A 26,805-nucleotide genomic window follows, 5' to 3' on the forward strand; every position below is an offset into this window, starting at 1 on the left:
ACTATGTTCCTTGTTCCAAACATTCTGTTCCTGCGTGACTATGATACGGCTAGACCGTCGATGATATTTCTAAAAATGACAACATGATAGCATGTAATTTAACGATTAAAGTCACAACCTGTTTCACGGTGAAAACATCCACCGATATACGATAGTCTATCGTACCTTTTAAAAGGAAAATCCCGACAATTCACGCTGAAATGACCCGCTGTATTTCTTCACCAAGTTCTAACGCCCGAAATGTTCAACAACTCTCGAGTCGCGCATGCGTTTAGGAGGAAAAAAGATAGAAATCGGACTGTCCCCAACGGAGGTGGAATCATTCATCAGTGTGAATGTACACGCCATTTTAGAACGGGTAAACACTCGTGGTCACATACAAATGTGTGTTGTGAATACGGAAATAATACAGAGTTATTATTTACGAAATATCAAAAAAAATTACTAAACCATTCATAATGCCTAAATGAACAAAACAGTGTCAATAAAGCCCTAAAGCAAACACATATCAACGTCATCATGTGGTTCTCAAAGCAAAATGACAATGTTATGACCTTATGCGTGCACCTATCGTGCAGGGGTCACAGGTAACATGCTAAATCTACTCTGTCATTGATCCCTTTCGGATCTTGTGTGTCTAGTCTCTTGATCCAGAATACCTCCCTCTGTAATAGAGTCCTTGTTAAGCTCTTCCCGGGTGTGGGTGCAACCACTTCGAGGACCTGGAATTTAACTTGGACAATTGAATGTCTGTTGACCTCCCAATGAACTGCCAAACTGCTATTTGGATTTTTGTTGCGAATCGTGCTCTTATGCTCGGAGATGCGAGTCTTAATTTTACGTTCTGTTTTCCCTATGTACAACAAACCACAGGGACATTTTATTGCATAAATAACATTCATGGTGTTACAGTCAGCATTATGCCTAGTTGGAATTGTTTCTCCTGTATGTGGATGCTTCACCGTGTTAGTCACTATGACATTGTTGCACTGGACACAGTTCTGACATCTCCTCATTCCTCTGTATGTTACTTCAGTTGGTCGTAATTTGGGTTTCAGTAGCTCCTTCATGTTCAAAGATCTTTTGTAGGCACAAATCGGTTTTCCTGCAAAAAGTTCTTTAAAGTCTGTCTCATGACTCAATAAATCCCAGTGACGATAAATACTCTTTTTGATTTCATTTGAACTCGGGGAGTATTTAGAAACAAATACCTGTCGTTTTTCTACTCCTTTGGTCTTGTTTACTAAAAGTGAGTCTCTGATTTGATTTTGTACTTTCTCTCTTGTTGTATCCAATAGAGTTTTGGGGTACTTCTTTGATGCATATTTTGTAACAATGGTGTCTAGGTTAGTTTCTAGTGTATCATTATCAGAACAAATTCTTTTCACCCGCAACATTTGAGAATATGGTAAATTATTGATGAGATTCCTGGAGTGAAAACTGTTATACATTAATGCAGTGTTCTTGTCGGTGGCCTTACGGTACACTTCAGTATGGATAACGTCATCCTCTATTTTCACCAACACATCTAAAAATGGAATTGCTTTAGTCTCAATGTTTTTTGTGAACTGAATGTTCTCATCATAGGTGTTCAGTTGAGATATCTTTCGTTCAAGCATTGTCCTTGAATTTTGCCATATCAAAAAAATATTGTCAATGTAGCAACAATATAAAATTATATTGTCGACCCAATCTTTGTCCGTCAGGAGAAACATTTCTTCATACCTGGCCATGTAGGTATTGGCATATGCCAGGGCTCCAGAAAAACCCATTGATGTTCCTTTGTTCTGTAAATAAAAATCATTACCCCATTTAAAGTAGCTGGATGCAAACAAAAATGGAGAAGTTCCAACAAAAATATCTTGTCTGCTGGTAGTTCATCTTGTTTAAGAAGCGCCCATTCCACAGCCTCTATCCCAGCTACGTGGGGAATGGAGGTATACAAGGCCTTAACATCTAAGGTGCACAATATCATTCCTGGTTTTGTTGGAATATTCATCAATTTCTGCAAAAAATGTGTGGTATCTTTTGTATCGGAATACCATGATTGAACAAAGGGTTGAAGAAAATGATCAATGTATTGACCCAGAGGCTCAAAGATGGTGCCACACCCGGTAACAATGGGTCTGAAAGGAGGGTTTGTAAGGTCCTTATGGATTTTTGGCAGCATGTATATTCCTGGTTGTTTGGGAAACAAAACTGTCAAAAATTGTCGAGTCCTTGTGGTAATCCACTTCATATTTTTGGCTTGTTCTAGGATGCAATCCAGAGTACTTTTCAATTCTTTAATAGGATCCTGATCCAGTTTGAGATATATATCTGTGTCGGATATGTGATCCACCACTTTTGATTCATAGAATTGCCGGTCCATAACGACAATAGCGCCGCCCTTGTCTGCTTGTTGGATATGTATCCTGGGGTCCTCTGCTAGTTCTTTGAGAACCAGTCTGTCATGTTTAGAGAAGTTCCAATTGCGCTTTTTCCACGTTTTGATCTGTTTGATGTCATTGTGTACTAGATTTTCAAAAGCATCCAATATTTTGTGTGAAGTAGGTGCTTGGAATGTAGATTTTGGTCTAAACTCTTGATAATCAATGGGGGTTAAACCAACGGTTTGATCAGGAAGGTTAGAGAAGAAATATTTCAAACGCAAAATCCTCATAAATTTAAAGAAATCAATTTCAGTCTCCAATAGGTTAGTATGGTAAGTAGGTACGAAATTTAATCCTTTGTTAAGAACTTTAAGTTGCTGGATGGTAAGCTCCCGTGAGGAAATGTTGATCACTAGGTTTGTTTCGTGCTCCTCAGGTTTGGTTTTACTACCTCTTTTGCTTCTCCTGGTTTTCCTTTTGGTTTCCCTGGTGGTTGGGTTATCTCCGCGTCCTAGGCGGAAAAAGACGTCTTACTGGAAGATGCCCTCTCAGCTTGCACAACATCACTTGCACCAGTGGTTTTTTCTACTCGGGGTGGTGCTCTGTTTACATTGGTATCTCCATCAGAAGCTGCACTTTCCTGTGATGATGTATTTGGAGTTCTCCTGACGAAGGTTCTTCTTTGGGCATACACCTCTGCCCATGTGTATACTTCGTTCAGTTTGTAATCCAAAGTGTCTCTTTTGTACTTCCTGAGTTTCCCTTCCTGTATCTCTTTTGTATATTTATCCATTCTAGTAGTCATATCCTCCAAAAATTTAGACCAATCCTCTGAATCCATTCTACTTTGTAGATCTGTTTCAATAAGTGTGATTTCATCAGTGATTTCTTTGATTACTACTGCTAGTTCTTCAACTAATAAAAGAATAAGATGCAGAGAGCATTTATTAAGCACAGCATACCAGCGATCCATAAAGTCTTTTTTCATATGAAAACGAAATAGCATGGGTTTGATTGGCATCCTCAAACCTCTGGGAATTCTCTTTGCCCGGTGGTACTGCACTAAAGTGGAAGCATGAAGGCGCTGGTTCAATTGTCTCTTAGTCAAAAATTCGAATTGCTTTAATTGCTGTGGTAAACTGCTCCCCTGTACGTTGAAGGATCTGATGTCGTGAATGAGTGAATATATTTCTGTGGCTTGTTCATTCGTGTAGGCCAAGGTGCTGGCCCGATTGTCTGTGAGACTTGTTATTGCGTCAAAAGACATTCTCTCAAATGGGTGCTCCCTCCCTGTGGACAGGGTACAAAAGAAAAAATTAATAATAGGAGAGGCACACCTGAATTATTTAGAATCTAAATAAATACATATGTTTTAACTTCTCAATGCGTGCTACGGAGGTATTGCGCAATGTCCAAAGTGCGCTGGTCAACAAAGAATATTATAATCAAGCGAAACCGCTTGCCCTCTATGCACTGTTGCAAATCCTGGTTGGAAATCGTAAAGAAATTCATCAAACGTATCCCATGGTTTCATAAGAAAACATCAACAAAAACAATTCAGTCGAAACATTTTTTACTGAAATATCTTAGTTCATCAGAACATTATTATATGTCATAACATCCCATGTTACTTATTGATACAATGCTTTTTTTTTTATTCTATTTTTTTTCTCTCTCACAAGATGCCCATGCCCAATGCATTTCGGGCCACACGGCCCTTCATCAGGGGCTGTACCTGAAAAACATAAAAAAATACATACTTTCACAACCTTGAAACACCTCCAACGTCATAGGTTACAGTTTGTTACAGCTTTATGTTAATGACCACAACATGTCGAATATGTTGACATAAACTAGTAAATAATAAACTCAGTGAATCTAGAACAATTCATACTCGTGAACCAACCAATGTTACATACTAAAAAAGAAACTATAGCGTCATGTTGCATGAAAATGAATTGCACGTTTACCATAGGGTTAACTCACTTGTGGGTATTAAAAAACGTTGTTCGCAAAGACAAGGAAAAACGTGTGCGGAATCCTGATGGTTCCCGGACAATAGCGTGCCAATATTCTAAAAATAAACATAAACAGACCCAGGGTTACCAAAATATCTTATTACATGATAAAACATTACGCATTTTTCTGAAGGTTAACTCACTTGAGAGTATGGAATAAAACGGTGTTCACAGTGGCAAGGAAAGACAAATCCGAGATGCTAATCGTTCCCGAGTGATCATGTAATAGCGTACCGGTCTTCTAAAAACAGAGAAAAAGTGATTGACTATGCTATTCCCACCACAACAGTAAATAGAATATCGTAAAAAAGGATCACATAACTGACCTTTCACGACGTGAAAATCAACAAGATGTAAACCTGATGTATTCCGTCACGTTAAGTGCCTGAAAAGCACACAAATACAATGAACTGCTTGAGAAATAGCAAATTATTCAGAAAGCATTAGCTCAAACTGGACTTGTTCAACCAAAACAGACCTTCCGTGATGTGATTGACTATGTTCCTTGTTCCAAACATCCTGTTCCTGCGTGACTATGATACGGCTAGACCGTCGATGATATTTCTAAAAATGACAACATGATAGCATGTAATTTAACGATTAAAGTCACAACCTGTTTCACGGTGTAAACATCCACCGATATACGATAGTCTATTGTACCTTTTAAAAGGAAAATCCCGACAATTCACGCTGAAACGACCCGCTGTATTTCTTCACCAAGTTCTAACGCCCGAAATGTTCAACAACTCTCGAGTCGCGCATGCGTTTAGGAGGAAAAAAGATAGAAAACGGACTGTCCCCACCGGAGGTGGAATCATTCATCAGTGTGAATGTACACGCCATTTTAGAACGGGTAAACACTGGTGGTTACATACAAATGTGTGTTGTGAATACGGAAATAATACAGAGTTATTATTTACGAAATATTAAAAAAAATGACTAAACCATTCATAATGCCTAAATGAACAAAACAGTGTCAATAAAGCCCTAAAGCAAACACATATCAACGTCATCATGTGGTTCTCAATGCAAAATGACAATGTTCATGACCTTATGCGTGCACCTATCGTGCAGGGGTCACAGGTAACATGCTAAATCTACTCGGTCATTGATCCCTTTCGGATCTTGTGTGTCTAGTCTCTTGATCCAGAATACCTCCCTCTGTAATAGAGTCCTTGTTAAGCTCTTCCCGGGTGTGGGTGCAACCACTTCGAGGACCTGGAATTTAACTTGGGCAATTGAATGTCTGTTGACCACCCAATGAACTGCCAAACTGCTATTTGGATTTTTGTTGCGAATCGTGCTCTTATGCTCTAAATGGTCTAAATTTTTGGAGGATATGAATACTAGAATGGATAAATATACAAAAGAGATACAGGAAGGGAAACTCAGGAAGTACAAAAGAGACACTTTGGATTACAAACTGAACGAAGTATACACATGGGCAGAGGTGTATGCCCAAAGAAGAACCTTCGTCAGGAGAACTCCAAATACATCATCACAGGAAAGTGTAGCTTCTGATGGAGATACCAATGTAAACAGAGCACCACCCCGAGTAGAAAAAACCACTGGTGCAAGTGATGTTGTGCAAGCTGAGAGTGCATCTTCCAGTAAGACGTCTTTTTCCGCCCAGGACGCGGAGATAACCCAACCACCAAGGAAACCAAAAGGAAAACCAGGAGAAGCAAAAGAGGTAGTAAAACCAAACCTGAGGAGCACGAAACAAACCTAGTGATCAACATTTCCTCACGGGAGCTTACCATCGAGCAACTTAAAGTTCTTAACAAAGGATTAAATTTCGTACCTACTTACCATACTAACCTATTGGAGACTGAAATTGATTTCTTTAAATTTATGAGGATTTTGCGTTTGAAATATTTCTTCTCTAACCTTCCTGATCAAACCGTTGGTTTAACCCCCATTGATTATCAAGAGTTTAGACCAAAATCTACATTCCAAGCACCTACTTCACACAAAATAGTGGATGCTTTTGAAAATCTAGTACTCAATGACATCAAACAGATCAAAACATGGAAAAAGCGCAATTGGAACTTCTCTAAACATGACAGACTGGTTCTCAAAGAACTAGCAGAGGACCCAGGATACATATCCAACAAGCAGACAAGGGCGGCGCTATTGTCGTTATGGACCGGCAATTCTATGAATCAAAAGTGGTGGATCACATATCCGACACAGATATATATCTCAAACTGGATCAGGATCCTATTAAAGAATTGAAAAGTACTCTGGATTGCATCCTAGAACAAGCCGAAAATATGAAGTGGATTACCACAAAGACTCGACAATTTTTGACAGTTTTGTTTCCCAAACAACCAGGAATATACATGCTGCCAAAAATCCATAAGGACCTTACAAACCCTCCTTTCAGACCCATTGTTACCGGGTGTGGCACCATCTTTGAGCCTCTGGGTCAATACATTGATAAATTTCTTCAACCCTTTGTTCAATCATGGTATTCCTATACAAAAGATACCACACATTATTTGCAGAAATTGATGAATATTCCAACAAAACCAGGAATGATATTGTGCACCTTAGATGTTAAGGCCTTGTATACCTCCATTCCCCACGTAGCTGGGATAGAGGCTGTGGAATGGGCGCTTCTTAAACAAGATGAACTACCCGCAGACAAGATATTTTTGTTGGAACTTCTCCATTTTTGTTTGCATCACAGCTACTTTAAATGGGGTAATGATTTTTATTTACAGAACAAAGGAACATCAATGGGTTTTTCTGGAGCCCCGGCATATGCCAATACCTACATGGCCAGGTATGAAGAAATGTTTCTCCTGACGGACAAAGATTGGGTCGACAATATAATTTTATATTGTCGCTACATTGACGATATTTTTTTGATATGGCAAAATTCGAGGACAATGCTTGAACGAAAGATATCTCAACTGAACACCTATGATGAGAACATTCAGTTCACAAAAAACATTGAGACTAAAGCAATTCCATTTTTAGATGTGTTGGTGAAAATAGAGGATGACGTTATCCATACTGAAGTGTACCATAAGGCCACTGACAATAACACTGCATTAATGTATAACAGTTTTCACTCCAGGAATCTCATCAATAATTTACCATATTCTCAAATGTTGCGGGTGAAAAGAATTTGTTCTGATAATGAGACACTAGAAACTAACCTAGACACCATTGTTACAAAATATGCATCAAAGAAGTACCCCAAAACTCTATTGGATACAACAAGAGAGAAAGTACAAAATCAAATCAGAGACTCACTTTTAGTAAATAAGACCAAAGGAGTAGAAAAACGACAGGTTTTTGTTTCTAAATACTCTACGAGTTCAAATGAAATCAAAAAGAGTATTTATCGTCACTGGGATTTATTGAGTCATGAGACCGACTTTAAAGAACTTTTTGCAGGAAAACCGATTTGTGCCTACAAAAGATCTTTGAACATTAAGGAGCTATTGAAACCCAAATTACGACCAACTGAAGTAACATACAGAGGAATGAGGAGATGTCAGAACTGTGTCCAGTGCAACAATGTCATAGTGACTAACACGGTGAAGCATCCACATACAGGAGAAACAATTCCAACTAGTCATAATGCTGACTGTAACACCATGAATGTTATTTATGCAATAAAATGTCCCTGTGGTTTGTTGTACATAGGGAAAACAGAACGTAAAATTAAGACTCGCATCTCCGAGCATAAGAGCACGATTCGCAACAAAAATCCAAATAGCAGTTTGGCAGTTCATTGGGAGGTCAACAGACATTCAATTGCCCAAGTTAAATTCCAGGTCCTCGAAGTGGTTGCACCCACACCCGGGAAGAGCTTAACAAGGACTCTATTACAGAGGGAGGTATTCTGGATCAAGAGACTAGACACACAAGATCCGAAAGGGATCAATGACAGAGTAGATTTAGCATGTTACCTGTGACCCCTGCACGATAGGTGCACGCATAAGGTCATGAACATTGTCATTTTGCTTTGAGAACCACATGATGACGTTGATATGTGTTTGCTTTAGGGCTTTATTGACACTGTTTTGTTCATTTAGGCATTATGAATGGTTTAGTCATTTTTTTAAATATTTCGTAAATAATAACTCTGTATTATTTCCGTATTCACAACACACATTTGTATGTAACCACGAGTGTTTACCCGTTCTAAAATGGGGTGTACATTCACACTGATGAATGATTCCACCTCCGGTGGGGACAGTCCGTTTTCTATCTTTTTTCCTCCTAAACGCATGCGCGACTCGAGAGTTGTTCAACATTTCGGGCGTTAGAACTTGGTGACGAAATACAGCGGGTCGTTTCAGCGTGAATTGTCGGGATTTTCCTTTTAAAAGGTACGATAGACTATCGTATATCAGTGGATGTTTTCACCGTGAAACAGGTTGTGACTTTAATCGTTAAGTTACATGCTATCATGTTGTCATTTTTAGAAATATCATCGACGGTCTAGCCGTATCATAGTCACGCAGGAACAGGATGTTTGGAACAAGGAACATAGTCAATCACATCACGGAAGGTCTGTTTTGGTTGAACAAGTCCAGTTTGAGCTAATGCTTTCTGAATAATTTGCTATTTCTCAAGCAGTTCATTGTATTTGTGTGCTTTTTAGGCACTTAACGTGACGGAATACATCAGGTTTACATCTTGTTGATTTTCACGTCGTGAAAGGTCAGTTATGTGATCCTTTTTTACGATAGTCTATTTACTGTTGTGGTGGGAATAGCATAGTCAATCACTTTTTCTCTGTTTTTAGAAGACCGGTACGCTATTACATGATCACTCGGGAACGATTAGCATCTCGGATTTGTCTTTCCTTGCCACTGTGAACACCGTTTTATTCCATACTCTCAAGTGAGTTAACCTTCAGAAAAATGCGTAATGTTTTATCACGTAATAGGATATTTTGGTAACCCTGGGTCTGTTTATGTTTATTTTTAGAATATTGGCACGCTATTGTCCGGAAACCATCAGGATTCCGCACACGTTTTTCCTTGTCTTTGCGAACAACGTTTTTTAATACCCACAAGTGACTTAACCCTATGGTAAACGTGCAGTTCATTTTCATGCAACATGACGCTATAGTTTCTTTTTTAGTATGTAACATGGGTTGGTTCACCTGTATGAATTGTTCTAGATTCACTGAGTTTATTATTTACTAGTTTATGTCAACATATTTGACATGTTGTGGTCCATAGCATAAAGCTGTAACAAACTGTAACCTATGACGTTGGAGGTGTTTCAAGGTTGTGAAAGTATGTATTTTTTTATGTTTTTCAGGTACAGCCCCTGATGAAGGGCCGTGTGGCCTGAAATGCATTGGGCATGGGCATCTTGTGAGAGGAAAAAAAATGGAATAAAAAAAAAAGCATTGTATCAATAAGTAACATGGGATGTTATGGCATATAATAATGTTCTGATGAACTAAGATATTTCAGTAAAAAATGTTTTGACTGAATTGTTTTTGTTGATGTTTTCTTATGAAACCATGGGATACGTTTGATGAATTTCTTTACGATTTCCAACCAGGATTTGCAACAGTGCATAGAGGGCAAGCGGTTTCGCTTGATTATATTATTCTTTGTTGACCAGCGCACTTTGGACATTGCGCAATACCTCCGTAGCACACATTGAGAAGTTAAAACATATGTATTTATTTAGATTCGAAATAATTCAGGTGTGCCTCTCCTATTAATAATTTTTTGTTTCACACTCTATCAGACCATAGCCTATTTCTCTTGTCCTTCTCGCCTGCCCCCGAATTAGCGGCCATCTCAGTCTGGCGACTGGACGCAGCCATGCTAGAAGATAACTGCTTCCAGCAGTCATTAAACACCTCCATTACTGAACATTTCCAAACGAACCAAGGCACTGCTAGCTACTCCCTAATCGAATGTGATGCTTTCAAAACAGTCATTAGGGGCCATTGTATGGGACGGACAATAGGGGCTAGTAGAGAGATAGTAGGGAGCTACGGAAATATGAAAATGAGCTCCATGCTCTAGAAACTAGGCTCGGGGCACAAAACGATACTCAAAAACCGCTTTTCACTCAGGCTCACTATGCCCATTATTGGTTTCACCCACTCAGTTACATGTCACAAATAGCAGTGGACGAGTAGCTTGCAGACCCCCTTCCCTTGGCAGGCATGATATGTATCGTCCCCCAACCCATGTACAGTTCTTGCCTGGAGACGTATTATGAAACAAATGCAGGCCCCTCTGCTCTACTCTCCATTGCTCCGACTGCTGTATCACCCCTGTATAAACTGCTTCAGGAGACAGTTTTTAGGAAGGTTATGGCGAAGCCAGTGTAATGTTGCTTGGGGGACCTGTACCATAATAGGACGATTCGCACCATAGAACAAATATTTCATAACAAACTGACCTCGCCACTTGATGTGTTTTTTCATGTCAGAATTCGGCAGGGCGTGTGTGACATTACCCCTGCATACCCAAAAGAAATCCCCGATATTTACCCCGCTGCATGCAATGCTTCAAGCCACTTCCCCGGTGCACTCTGTCTTGACACTTTACCATACCATACAATACATACGCAGCAGGTGAGGGAGCGGTGTCATGCCCGCACACAGTGGGACATGGAGCTCAGCTGCGAGATATCAGATAAGCAGTGGACGTACTGCTGTCAACTGACGGAACAAGTGTCAGCAAATAGCAGACTGCGGATTATACATTTTAAATTCCTGTACCGCCTTTACTACACACCAGCCAAAATTCACAAATACAAACTTCAAGATACAAATAGATGTGACAGATGTGGTGTGGAGGGGGCCTACTTCCTACATTTAGCGTGAAGCTGCGCAGGTGTACATGAATACTGGCAACAAGTCTTTGTGGCTTGGGAGCAGATGACTTCATTGGCTTTTTTAATGACCCCACTACTGGAGCTGCTGGGATATACTGAATTCATAGACAAGCCGTTTTGCAGATATGTTGCTTTGGCATTATTGATGGCCAAACGCCGAGTTGGATGCAGATGGGGATGAGGGAGAGCTCCGAAATTCAAAGATTGGATCACTGATTTAATATTTTGTCATGAACAATTGTCCAATTATGCAGAATTGCTCCCCGTGGCTTTGTGTCCTAAATATATATGGTACCCTTTGAAAAGGTACCTACTATCTCATCCAGCAGATCAGCAGATAGGTGATTGAAAACTTGACAGTATTACTGTTGAAAGTCAAAAAGATTGTTAAATGTACTGTGCAGTTTGTGATGGCTATGTGACTACACAAGATTGGGGTGACAAATCATGTAATAATTGGATCTTTCTCCAAAGACTTGAAATAAAATTTTGATCCTTGTCGCATATTGGAATCTGCCACGTAAATACTTCTAAGCGGCGTGGACATAATGTGCCTCTTCTCTTTCAGGCTCAAAAATGTATGTAAAAAGGTACTGATCTACAATGAATTACACGGACTACCTCTGTAAAGGGTGCTCAGATTCCCAGAGAGTGCATATGTGCGCCTGTAATGTCTGTAAGCTAAATGATTGATGTTATTAAAAAAACACAATAAGTACAATTTAAAAAAAAAAAAAAGCTTTTCACTGCCAGGAGTAAATATAATGAAACACTGGACAGGCTATGAGCATTGGATTTCAAAACATACCAGAAGAATCAACATACCAAGGGCAGGAAATACGGGAAATTGCTTGCGTGGCTATTACAGTAAAACAAGCAGTCTCACCCATCACCAACTTGCGAGCTAGGGACCGGTCTACGATTTATACGCTCAAGGCCATCAACACCTTTTGAGACTACTACACTACACTCTACGAGCCCCCACCAGGGCTGTCGAATGAACACATATTTGGATACCTTGACAGACTTCACCTGAATAGAATAGACCCTGAAACACAGGAAGAATTAGGGAAATGAATAGGCGTCCATGAGATCCGAGCAGCAATTAAGGAAGTGGCTAAAGGGAAGACTCTGGGCCCAGATGGGCTCCTGGCAGAGTTTTATTCAGTATATAGCTCTCTGTTGGCTCCCCAACTAGAAAAGCTATACGTGGAGGCACTACGAGCTAGCCAACTACCAGCAACGACCAGGGAGGCCTTGGTGGTTGCCCTTCCCAAAACCAAGTCGGGAACTCCCATTGTCACAGAGTTTAGACCTCTGTTGATGCTCAATATGGACTTTAAAATCGTAAGTAAAATATTAGCTATGAGAATATTTCCACACATGCACGTGTTTGTCCACGCTGACCAGAATGGGTTCCTTCCCACCAGATCAACATATGGAAACCTCCAAGAACTATATTACGCTGTGTTCCACCATGATCTCATGACTCACCCTGAAGCAGTAGATCTCGGAAAAGCCTTTGATTCCCTGAGGTGGGACTTCTTCATGCATGCACAAAATGGGACTGGAGGAGGGATGGATCAAATGGGTCGGGTTGCTGTACGCACGTCAAACAGCCAGGGTTAAAACAGAAGGAATAATTCCCAACCCATATAATGTGTGAAGAGGGACCAGACATGGCTGCCAATTCTCCCCCCTCCTGTTTGCTTTAGCAATGGAACCTTTGGTTGAACAGTTTAGGGGAGAGGGAGATTGATTGGGTCTGATGTTGGTTGGGAGAGAGTTTATGATCTCCTTATACGCAGGTGATATCCTCCTCTATCAACAGAATGGAGAATACGGGGTCAAGAGTGCATTGGCTATATTGAAAGATTATGCTAATCTAACTGGTCTGAAGGTAAATACCTCTAAAACGCATGTCTTCCCGCTCAACCCGACAAATCCTCGTCCACAGTCATTCCCTTCAGTTACTAATTGGGCCCCGCTCCTTCAGATATCTAGGAATACAGTTTACCACAAGCAGCAAGACCTTCTGGAGGGTAACCTTGGGCAAGGACTTCGTTCCCTTAAATTGAATATTTTATCCTGGCGATCCCTCAACATCCCCACTGTGTCCAGGGTGGCACTGTCTTAGATTATAATGTTTCCACAACTGTTCTATTATTTCGTAAATCTACCTGTGGTTACTTAGAAAATGATTTAGGAACTACCTTGCTGAGAGATCTTGTATGTTATGTTAAAATTGCTTATATAGCGCAACGTTCACCGGGTTGGTTTCTTGGCGCTTCAGGACATGGCAGATCTGAGCCAAGTCAGTGGGCTATTCGTTGTAAGCTTTTGAAAAAAAACAGGTTTTCAGTTGTTTTCTGAACTGGAGATGAGCGTCAGTAGTGCATATAGATGGGGGGATGGAGTTCCAGAGTTGGGGAGCTAACGTAGAGAACCTAAGTCCCCCGTGTTTGAAGCGCTTGAACCTAGGGATGAACAAAAGGTTGTGGCTAGATGATCGACGGGTACGAAGAGGAATATACTTCTGTATTTTCCCCCAATGAACTTTGGACCTTTTTTAAGATGGGGAACGGAACAGAGTAAAAACATGTGTGAAATCCTTGGGTCTAATATGTGCAAAGTATTGAAAATTACGAGATGCTTGAGCCATAGACTATCCCACACAGATCTAACTGTGGGAAAATCCCTTATCAGGATGAAATCCCTCACTCACCAGAGGTGATATGCATCATCATATGGGATTCTCCTCTCAAAGGAAAAGCCTAGTTCCTTTGAGGGCTACAACCCCCTCTCCGAGATGGAGGAGTTCAGGGATGTTTTCAGATAACTGATTTGGGATATTCTAAATCCACATGCGAAGAGCAGGATAGTGTGAGCCAGGGCGCAGCGCAAAGGAAATACAAAATGCGAAAGGAGTGTGAATAAAACTAGCTAGGGGCCTTAAATGTATGTTTTATTCAGGACACCCTCTGGCAGGATTAACAACAGTGCACCAACGACATGGATTTAAGTCGCAGTGGTATGGTGAAAAATAATGGTCGACATGCTTCAACCTAGAATGCCCCAGGGCAAGGCTTTCTTCAGGACCTAACAGATGCTGCTGCTACAGTGCTCAAGTGAGTAAACAAAAAAAGGATACAAGAAACAAGATTCTGACTGGTACCTTTTGGAAACAGAATCATTAGTTCACATTTATACAACCTTTGTGAGAAGGATATAACTATTGGCTTAAATCTACTGTACGTGAAGAAATGGAAGACAAAGTATCCTTACCCACTATTGCTGGGTAAAGAACTCCACCTCAACCTGGCGACAGCTCAGGATGGGGGCACCGCTCTAGGAGAAGAAAAAATAATGAAACTATCATTACAGTGTCCTGTACTACTGCCGGCACGATGACAATATTAAATCATACTGCCTGGTCAGGATATACTATGGAACAAGAAGTAGGGAAAAACTGGTGGAGCACAAAAACTCCTATTGTATCTAGCATGCCTCATGGTTAAAACCCACATGCATGCCCAGTGGACCTGACCACACATGGAGTATGGGGAGTAGTTCACATATAAGGACATGATGGAAAGTTAATAACTGGGTGTCCATGTAGGAAAACACTTAAGTAAGCGCCAGTAAAAATAAAAAATAAAAGGATGCTCATACAAAGAAACAACGAGGCGAAGCTCTGCCCCGACACTCACCTGTCTGTCGATACCCCGAGCTCTAGTTGAGCCCAGGCCTGGAATGGCCGTAGTGGGCACCTTGGCAATCCCCCGGTGCGCCGCACGGGTGGGGGCCGGTTTTGGGCCCCTTGGGGCCGTTTTTGTTATAGGGCCTTGTTTGCAGCATAGCTGCAAAATCGGCCCTGTAACAAAATAGGCCAAAAACCTGCGATACCCCCAACCCGGCTGGGGTTGCCGAGCACTTTGCCAGGGCCGGTTTTGGTTTCCAGTCCGGCCCTGGTTGAGCCTGCAACCGGAGGAGAGTGTTGGTTGCCAGAGCACTCGTTTTTATAATACCCGTAACTAATGAGCAGCAGGTGTGGGAATCTTGCTTCAAGAGAGCCTGCACGCGCGCTCATGAAGGAATGGCGATTTCCAGCTCATGATTTGAAAAGAACCGATGTAAACACCAAACTCAATATCCATAACGTCAGTATCGGATACATCAAGGGGACCCAAATCAGACGGGCCAGCTACGAGATATGCTGGCATGATTAGCGCGGAGAGAGTGTCATTGTCCACTATTCAGTGACCCCCAGAGGAGGGGGGATTGGGGGCGCCGGACTAGCATACTATCTGGGTGCCCAACTGCAGTCGCTGGCCCAGTGGTTGGAGGGGATAGGGCTAAAGACCCTGGACATTTCAACGCTCACTGACCTAAAAGGGAGACTCTTAGCCAAGCTGCTGAATCCTAGGTCGGAGAGTCAACACCAGAGTACCTTACTTATAGTTGAAGTGATGGCGTAGAGGTATACTGCAAGCATCAGAAGCCCCTCTTTATGCACCAGACCTCCCGCTGGTGGGTCTCCTCGTAGCGGTGCCCCCTCGTTCTTAACCGAGTCCCAGTTGGGGGTGGGATTAACGCGGGCATACAGACAACCGGTGACTGCTATCTAGAAGGGGCACTGATCCCACTAGCAGATTTAATCACCCACTATGATTTACCACCAGGGCAATTCCTGAACTATTATGGGTTGCAGAAGGCCTTCCAGGCACTATAGGGGGAGGGAGAACCAGGAACCAGCCACACATACTTTATTACAAGTCATGGTAACTATGGGATCGGCGAGGCACCTTGTTAAGTGGATATGCAGGGCTATCAGGGAGACGGTAGATAGACCACTGCTATCACGTCAACAGAAATGGGGAACCCTCCTTAATCAAGATATTTCAGAGGCAGAATGGAAAAAAGCGATTAGTTTGTCAAAAAAGTCTCTAGAAACTCCAACTTTAAATGCTCCAAATTCAACGTCCTGCACGACATACCTCACCCCACATGGACTTAACATGATGCAAGATCGCACTGATAAGCAATGCCTGCGAAGCACAGCCCTCAATGCAGACTTTAGGCACATGATGTAGGATTATCCCGCTCTGCTTGATTATTGGCGTCGGGTCACTGAGCTGCTACACGGGGTTATTGCACATAGTATCCCTCTCACAATAGAAGTATGTCTATTAGGCCTGTTCCCAAGACCCAAAGCCAAAAAAAATGGCAATTGTTCTAAAGAGCTAGCCTTCGTGCTGGCAAGAGGACAGATAGCGTTAAGACTATTGCAACGCACTGCTTCTGGAGGCACCTGGTACGCTGGTGGGCAAGCTGCAGCGGGTACAAAATATGGCAGCCAAGTTGGCACTGTCTCGTCCGCGCACCGCCTCTTCTTCCAGGGCACTCCTGGATTTGCACTGGCTGCCGGTACATCAACGAATCCTTTTTAAAGCATCTTGCCTGATTTTTAGAGCTTTGCATGGACAGGGCCCAGTTTTGCTGCAGAATCTTTTTTCATGGTACTCCACCTCTCGGAGACTACGCTCCTCCTCGGCGTATCTGGCGACGGTTCCCAGAGTTCAGAGGGTAAGGATGGGTGGTCGGTCTTTCAGTTTTGCAGCTGCTAGACTTTGGAACTCTCTCCCGATATCATTGAGGAGTCAGGGTGACTTTTTACCTTTTAAGAGAGGTCTGAAGACCCACCTGTTCCCGAGAGCAGTGTGATTTCGCATTGGTGGTTTCGGCTTGCTGAATCAAAGCGCCAGGATACCCTTTGGGTGACAGTACAGCGCTATATAAATATGCCAATACATACATACAATACATAAGATGGAAATCCTCCACAGGCCCTAAAACTTCAGATTGGGAAAGAGACGTCACGGTGGAAGAGCGGGCACTGATTGAAGAAGATAATAGAGGTATGAGATGCAGTCCCATAGCGGACCTATGGTCAGAGATGTTACGGGAGTGGGAGGTGAGGGATATAGGTGAAATAGATAATTCCCCTGAAGTCCCATAGGATACAGCTCTCACTTATCTAATACTGTCGGCCTACCCACAAATTGGTCAAGGAGGAAAGACAGATTGCCCTGCTTTCTTGGTGCTCCCTCTGCCTCATCAGTAACAATAGTTTATCTATAATACACAATTAAAACTATCATTCATCAGGACAGATGGATAGATGCCTTACCATCCTCTCCAGAACCCCCCAGTACTCTAGTTGTTATCAAGTTGTATATGAAACAGTTAATTGATATGTTAAAATATAAGACATTGGAGTATCATTACTTAAGACGTTGAACAAACTCCTGCACATTATGCGATAATCATTAGGCTTCAAATTTTACAATTAGATCCCAAAGCTATTTACAGGAATGTTGTAATTTAGATTGATTGCAGACAGATCAGAGACGTTCATGAAATTACAACCCAAAGATATATTTATGTATGTATATATATATATATATATATATATGAAATACCAATAATTCGCCGCACACGCCTTGATGTAAGTTGCAGTTTCTTTTATTTCAAAACGTGACAAACACCTACGCGTTTCGAACCGTAGTTCGTGTTCACGGTAGCTATACTGTGTGGTCCCTTCATTATTTCAATGCACATTGGCTTTAGGCACGCCCCCATTTATTTGAGGCATGCTGGGACATGTAGTGTTAACAAAAATATATGTGCCCATGCAATATTTGCTGAAGTCCTGGGTTTATGCAGTACTGGGGCGACATTCGGCGTCACTGCATTTAAAGCGTGTCCCCAGTTAACTAGGACAATGGCGCTTTGTATCACACGTGATGACACGTGCGTGTATAATCAGCTCTCTATTTACCCGAGAGTTGATTAAAATGCGTGACATATGGATGCAATTCCGTTGTAACAATTAGGGGCTGAGTGCCCTGCGTCCCCAGTACTGACATTTACCCACTACTTATTTACTTTAAATTGACTTGGCACTGTCAGAAGGGAAAGAAATTCTCAATACAATTCAACTTAGGTAATTGTGAATAGCACAAAATGATTATACACATTATTGTTTTGGGTCATTTGTTAGAGTCTTTCATAGTCAAAAGAGGATGCCTATGTACAGGTTTACTGCTGGGTGCCAATTCAATCTGTGTCATCGTTCTCATAGGTGGACATGAAGTTCCTCATCGGCATTGAGGCCAGCAGGTTGTTTGGTTCTGAACCTCATGATTAATTTCGATTCAAGCCTTCTCAGTTTTTGAATCCGATTGCCTCCTCTTTCATGTTGAGGTACCATCGCCAGTCCAAAGTATCTGACATCAAGCCACGTTTTGTTCTCATGATTGGCTAAATGTTTGGCAATGGCATAGGAGTGGTCACGATTCTGAATGGCTCGAATATGTTGGAGTATGCGAGTTTTGATGGAACAAGTTGTGCTGCCAATATAAGATTTTCCACAGTAACACTGGATCATGTACACCACAAAGGAAGAGTCACAGTTGATGTTATTTGTGATTGTAAAGTTTTTGCCAGCTGCATCTTTGAGATTTTTCATGTTGCGTCCTATTTTGCACGCCTTGCAGACTGCGCATTTGTTAAATCCTTGTTTTCTGATGTCAAGCCAGGACTTAGTTTTCTTAATTTCAAAATGACTTTGAGTTAGTTCATCCGCCAGATTGCGTGCCCGTCTGTAGGAGACAAGAGGGTAGTTTCCTATCTTTGTCCCAATATCTGGGTCTTTGCGTAGTATGTGCCAATACTTCATCATCGCTTTCTGTATTTTATAGCTCTCTTTGCTATAAGTCATTATCATCCTGGGTTGATCAGTAGTCTTGTTGTCTTCAACTCCTTGCGTGGCATTAGAACTTTTCTTGGTGATTAGAGTTTGTTCTCTTGATTTGCTTCTTGCTCTTGTTTCACATGCGGTTAGATCTGTACGATTGTATCCTCGCTGTTTGAAGCGTGCTTTGGTTTCTTTGAATTTCAATTCCATTTCTTTTTCCTCAGAGCAATTCCTTTTCATCCGTAGGAGCTCACCGTACGGAATGCTTTTTATCAGTTTCTGTGGGTGAAAACTCAGACCGTGGAGAATGCTGTTGGTTGCTGTTTCCTTCCTATGGACGGTCGTCTGGATCTTGCCGTCAGCTATGTACACCTTTGTGTCTAAGAATACAATTTCGTTAGGACTGATGGAATATGTGAATTTTAATCCCACTGAATTCTGATTGAGGACATTGAAGAATGTCAGGAATTCCGTCTCTGTGCCTTTCCACAGGAGGAACAGATCGTCTATAAAGCGTAGCCAAAGGGCTACCTTTGCCATATGGTGGTCGTTTTCTTCTCCCCAAGCTACGGTTTTCTCCCACCACCCCATGGTGAGATTTGCGTAGCTTGGAGAGAAGGAAACTCCCATGGCTGTGCCACAACATTGTTTGAAGATGGTTTTGTTGAAGAGGAAAATGTTATTATATAGACACAATGTCATCATTTCCATGATCATTTTTGAATGTTCTCTCCGGGTGATTGGTTGTTGGTCCAAAAAATATTTAATGGCTGTCAACCCGGGAAAACAGAGAGGAACTTGTAACAACACCACAAACGATTCCAACTACCTGTAAAACGTTATTCACTCAACTAGAAAAATTAATGAGAAAAGAAATCTCAAGAGAATGGGAAATCCTAACATTGGAAAAATATGTGGAACTGAAAATGGTACCTAGAGGTCTTCGTATCTTCACTCTGCCCAACCATCCAGACACCAAGCCCGAAATGCTTGAAGAATGGGGCAACAACAACATGGGCTGTTCTAACAACATGATGCTTATAATTATTAAATATGCAAGAATTGAAGTTGAAGAATTACACAAAAAAATAGCGGAAGTGGAAGCGAAAATAACAGCTTTAAATGAAGACACCGGCATCATAAAAAAACTGAGAAGTGACATGGAAAAGAATTTAGATAATCATGAAGAGGATGTACAGAACCGTAAGCAACGCAAATTTTGTAGGGATCAAGACGACTACAAATATGGCACCATTCTAACCTTTGCGAGGAAATACGATATATACAAGCAACAATGGGCAACGGGAACACTAACACCCGGAGAACTAACTAGCGGTTCTGAATCAGACTTCAGTGAAGGAGAGCAAAGACGCCCTGGTCTTCGTAAAATGTCTTTTTTAGACGAAATTCAGCTGCTCTATCATGTGCAGCAAACACCACAAAGTACCAACAGGGGCAGAGGGCAATATCGCAATCGATCGAGAGGAAGAAGAACACAAGCTCCAGGAAACGTAAACGCAAAACCAGACGCGGCAAACGCGGATGGAAGCAGATACAACCTCAGGGCCCGTACGAACAAGAGGAAATAGATCAAGCATGCACGGACACCCCCAATTTAGTAATAAATTTGTCCAAATACAATCCAACGATTACAGAAACAAGATTACTAAACAAGGGGCTTTCCTTTTGTCCTGAAACCCATCATGATGCAACGGAAACAAAAATTGACTTGTATAAATATACAAGAAAACTGAAACTTAAGAAATTCTTTTCCAAGAAACCAACCAATAAACCTGAAACGCCACAAGAAAACACTTTAATTGAGACAAATCTAGAATACCGGACATCGGAAGTTCCACAACTAAGAGTAGCCTATGAACTGGCTAATGAAATAGACCAATCCGAAATCACAGATACCCAAGTACTATCTGAAATGAACATCGAATCAAATAAACGACAACCGACGGATTTCAAACCAAAATCAAAATTTTGCCCGATCTTATACCCAGGAAATAAAATCGATACTTTTTATGAACTGGTGATAAATGAGATTGAGGACATGCCCAAAAACTACAACAAAAAAAGAAAAGAAAATTTAACCATCGGAGAACGACAAGCAATATCTAGCCTGAAAAATAACGTCCAAATAGAAATAAAACCTGCGGACAAAGGCGGGAATATTGTAATCATGGACAAAGAACTTTATGCACAAGAAGCAATGCGACAGTTAAACAACACCAACAACTACATGGTACTAAATAGAAACCCAACAGAAGCAATGAAACAAGAACTGGAAACAAAATTGAGTACATGGCAAGCAAATGGTCTAATTACAGACACAGAGAGAAAATTCCTGATGGTTGAAAATCCCATCCTTCCAACCATATACTTTTTACCTAAAGTACATAAGACCCTCCACAAGCCCCCCGGAAGACCAATAATTTCAAGCTGTGGGGGCCTCTATGAAAACGTTTCCAATTACGTGGATTATTTTATAGCTCCACGGGTACCAACCTTAAGCTCCTACATAAAGGACACGGGTGACTTTCTACGCACCCTCATGGGAACTGAGTGGCAACCGGATTACATGTTAGTAACGATCGATGTGGTGTCGTTGTACACATCAATAAATCATGATATCGGACTGACAGCCATTAAATATTTTTTGGACCAACAACCAATCACCCGGAGAGAACATTCAAAAATGATCATGGAAATGATGACATTGTCTCTATATAATAACATTTTCCTCTTCAACAAAACCATCTTCAAACAATGTTGTGGCACAGCCATGGGAGTTTCCTTCTCTCCAAGCTACGCAAATCTCACCATGGGGTGGTGGGAGAAAACCGTAGCTTGGGGAGAAGAAAACGACCACCATATGGCAAAGGTAGCCCTTTGGCTACGCTTTATAGACGATCTGTTCCTCCTGTGGAAAGGCACAGAGACGGAATTCCTGACATTCTTCAATGTCCTCAATCAGAATTCAGTGGGATTAAAATTCACATATTCCATCAGTCCTAACGAAATTGTATTCTTAGACACAAAGGTGTACATAGCTGACGGCAAGATCCAGACGACCGTCCATAGGAAGGAAACAGCAACCAACAGCATTCTCCACGGTCTGAGTTTTCACCCACAGAAACTGATAAAAAGCATTCCGTACGGTGAGCTCCTACGGATGAAAAGGAATTGCTCTGAGGAAAAAGAAATGGAATTGAAATTCAAAGAAACCAAAGCACGCTTCAAACAGCGAGGATACAATCGTACAGATCTAACCGCATGTGAAACAAGAGCAAGAAGCAAATCAAGAGAACAAACTCTAATCACCAAGAAAAGTTCTAATGCCACGCAAGGAGTTGAAGACAACAAGACCACTGATCAACCCAGGATGATAATGACTTATAGCAAAGAGAGCTATAAAATACAGAAAGCGATGATGAAGTATTGGCACATACTACGCAAAGACCCAGATATTGGGACAAAGATAGGAAACTACCCTCTTGTCTCCTACAGACGGGCACGCAATCTGGCGGATGAACTAACTCAAAGTCATTTTGAAATTAAGAAAACTAAGTCCTGGCTTGACATCAGAAAACAAGGATTTAACAAATGCGCAGTCTGCAAGGCGTGCAAAATAGGACGCAACATGAAAAATCTCAAAGATGCAGCTGGCAAAAACTTTACAATCACAAATAACATCAACTGTGACTCTTCCTTTGTGGTGTACATGATCCAGTGTTACTGTGGAAAATCTTATATTGGCAGCACAACTTGTTCCATCAAAACTCGCATACTCCAACATATTCGAGCCATTCAGAATCGTGACCACTCCTATGCCATTGCCAAACATTTAGCCAATCATGAGAACAAAACGTGGCTTGATGTCAGATACTTTGGACTGGCGATGGTACCTCAACATGAAAGAGGAGGCAATCGGATTCAAAAACTGAGAAGGCTTGAATCGAAATTAATCATGAGGTTCAGAACCAAACAACCTGCTGGCCTCAATGCCGATGAGGAACTTCATGTCCACCTATGAGAACGATGACACAGATTGAATTGGCACCCAGCAGTAAACCTGTACATAGGCATCCTCTTTTGACTATGAAAGACTCTAACAAATGACCCAAAACAATAATGTGTATAATCATTTTGTGCTATTCACAATTACCTAAGTTGAATTGTATTGAGAATTTCTTTCCCTTCTGACAGTGCCAAGTCAATTTAAAGTAAATAAGTAGTGGGTAAATGTCAGTACTGGGGACGCAGGGCACTCAGCCCCTAATTGTTACAATGGAATTGCATCCATATGTCACGCATTTTAATCAACTCTCGGGTAAATAGAGAGCTGATTATACACGCACGTGTCATCACGTGTGATACAAAGCGCCATTGTCCTAGTTAACTGGGGACACGCTTTAAATGCAGTGACGCCGAATGTCGCCCCAGTACTGCATAAACCCAGGACTTCAGCAAATATTGCATGGGCACATATATTTTTGTTAACACTACATGTCCCAGCATGCCTCAAATAAATGGGGGCGTGCCTAAAGCCAATGTGCATTGAAATAATGAAGGGACCACACAGTATAGCTACCGTGAACACGAACTACGGTTCGAAACGCGTAGGTGTTTGTCACGTTTTGAAATAAAAGAAACTGCAACTTACATCAAGGCGTGTGCGGCGAATTATTGGTATTTCATCAAAACGGGACACTGCCCTGGTCCCTTCGCTGGCACCGACTGAAGAGTGCTCCCGCTGCGACAGGACAAGTTGTATGCAATATATATATATATATATATATATATATATATATATATATATATATAATTGCTTGGAAACCCAAATTTTAATGTATTCTTGATAAGTGAAAAATTTAATAAAAAGACATTTAAACAACAAAAAAATATGTATAGGGTGACTTCGAGAGGAGCAGTATCACCAGCCCTTGAGGTATATAGGGCCACGGCGCTGGAAGGGGCCTCGTATGGGGACAGAAATGTGAAATAAGCCTCTGTCAATCAATAATAAATTCTTTATTTCGGCCTATAAAAAAAAAAGAGGTAGTACAGACAGTAAAAGGTAAAAACATTTTGCTCCAGAACACCTCTCCCAATTCTTCGCTCTCAAGAGGGCACACAGAGTACTGACTCGCTCACCGGCTCCAGGAAGACCTCCCCGACCAGTGATTGCCAAACTCCTCCATTACAGGGATCGAGGCACAATACTTCAACATTCTCGAATGCATGGCTCTTGGGTAAAGTGCTAATGTTCCCTGATGTCACAGCCAAGGTTCAGGCACAACAAGTGTCTTTCTTGGAAGCTAAAAGAGCCATCTGGGAAGCAGGAATACAGTTCTCTTCATTATTTCCTGCTCGGCTTCAAATGATCCTTGATGGGGATACATATTTCTGTGACTCTCCAGATGGAATCAGGTCATGGTTGGAGGCATACAATGTGGGCACACCACTGCCTCAGAGAAAACAGAGTGCAAGATCGGCGCAATACCCACGCAAAAAGCTACTGAGGCAGCTCCGGAGAAATCAAAAATACTAAAACCTACGGCTTCGCAAACCAAACGGAACAGGCAAGTGGCACTACAGGCGGTGGTGCAACTTGTTTCGCCCCGCGGCCAAGATCAAGACTGGAGCATCAGCCAGAACTAGTTGTGCAACTTCAGAGTCTAGAGACTCACTAGAAAGTATCCCCCCTCTGCAAAAACTCACTCCAAGATCGGCGGATAACATTGTGTAAATCAGCAGAATCTAAAGTAATACCTGAACCAGAGTACAGACAGATGACACCATTATAAGCTAGAATGGGGAGGATGTGACATATGGGAATGAACATGGGGGCTCCATAGACCAGGGCTGTGAGGAGTCCATTGAGAAGTGCTGCTTTTAAGAAGCACATAAGTTGGGCTGATGGACCAAAGGCAGCGTTCTACTTTTACATATTGTTTTGTTTACAGGTTTGGGCAATTAGCGGTTGCGCTGTTGCCCTTGGGTAACGAAGTTGGGGTTCTATTCGTACAAATGAGCACTTGGGGATCCAGATGTAGTCCCACCCTGACATGGCAGATAGGACAAGACACCAGAAACAAACGGCAACCCCAAACGAGAATATTAAAGTAATAAAGGTCTTATCTTGGAATGTTAGAGGCATGGAGTCCCCAGTCAAATGCCACAATATATACAAATTACATTAAGCCTAGAGGAGCACAGATATTTATGCTCCCGGAAACCAACCTAACACTAGAAGAAGGGCAGCGTCTCTGCAGACGGTGGAGAGTGCAACATACTCAGCGTACTCCAAAGGGCATTGGTGTGGATAAGACCGGGGACCCCTTTTGACGCGACACAAACTCTGGTAGACCTTGAGGGCCAATATGTGCTGGTTAAGGGTAGGCTCTTAGGCAAAGAGGTAACGATGGGCAGTATCTACGCTCCTAACCAGACCAACCTCAATTCCTCCTCAGGCTCTCGAGCCATTGGCGTGAATGACTGCACAAGACGTATTGCTGGGGGTGACTACAATTGCGTAGCAGACATAAACATTGACAGATCTACTCCGCCACTGCATGGCACAAAAGCCAATACAAATGAAAAAGCGCTCTGAGACTGGATGAGATATTGGGGGTTAGTTGACATCTGGTGGCTGCAAAATGAACAGAACAGAGATTTCTTATTTTACTCCCCACTGTACTGCTTACACACTAAAGTGGACTTGTTCCTCTGCTCGACTCATTTAAGCCCGCTAATAACAGATACTGAATACTTGAGTCACACTCTATCAGACCATAGCCTATTTCTCTTGTCCTTCTCGCCTGCCCCCGAATTAGCGGCCATCTCAGTCTGGCGACTGGACGCAGCCATGCTAGAAGATAACTGCTTCCAGCAGACATTAAACACCTCCATTACTGAACATTTCCAAACGAACCAAGGCACTGCTAGCTACTCCCTAATCGAATGTGATGCTTCCAAAACAGTCATTAGGGGCCATTGTATGGGACGGACAATAGGGGCTAGTAGAGAGATAGTGGGGAGCTACGGAAATATGAAATTGAGCTCCATGCTCTAGAAACTAGGCTCGGGGCACAAAACGATACTCAAAAACAGCTTTTCACTCAGGCTCACTATTGTGGTTCTGAAAACTCTGGACTCGTGTAAATCATTCTGAACTCGAGAATTAAACTTCATCGAAACATGACGAATTTGGTATCAAAAGACCGAGAATGACGAGCACACCATGTATAGATATTTTCAGCATATTCGAGTGACGATTTCACCTCGAAATCGTCATTTGCGTTCTGAACCCTTGGCTTCCATTTATGTGTTGCCCTTTACATAGGCCTTAATCCAGCTGAATTCAATTCCACAAGGACACATACTCCTTAATCGACTTTCCTATGACCTGTGCAAGTTGGAACCATTGCCCCAGGCCGAACTCGTGAGGTCAGTTCCCCTCCCAGTGGCCGAACAAGATAGCCTCAAGGCTCAACAAGCCATAAAACCATTTCAGCGCGCACACCTGCCGTATCTCGCTCACATCTGTCGCTACTCTTTTTGCTTCACTTACTTTATGGTGGGGAGGTGCCTGTTTTATTGGAGGTCCACCGATATCTGATGAAATGTTGGTCCTCGCCGGGTGATTTGTTGTGGGCAGCACGAAGTGAAATATGTACATGTCATCATGACTCTGCTTTTCTTTTGTAACAAAGAACTGTAAATGATATACTGCAAATTCGAAGAATGTTTGCCTGAAGCTGAATATTCTGTATAAAGAGAGAAGCCTGACTTTGTAAATTCGAGC

Source organism: Lissotriton helveticus, chromosome 7 (genome assembly GCF_964261635.1).
Source record: "Lissotriton helveticus chromosome 7, aLisHel1.1, whole genome shotgun sequence".
NCBI classification, from domain to species: Eukaryota; Metazoa; Chordata; class Amphibia; order Caudata; family Salamandridae; genus Lissotriton; species Lissotriton helveticus.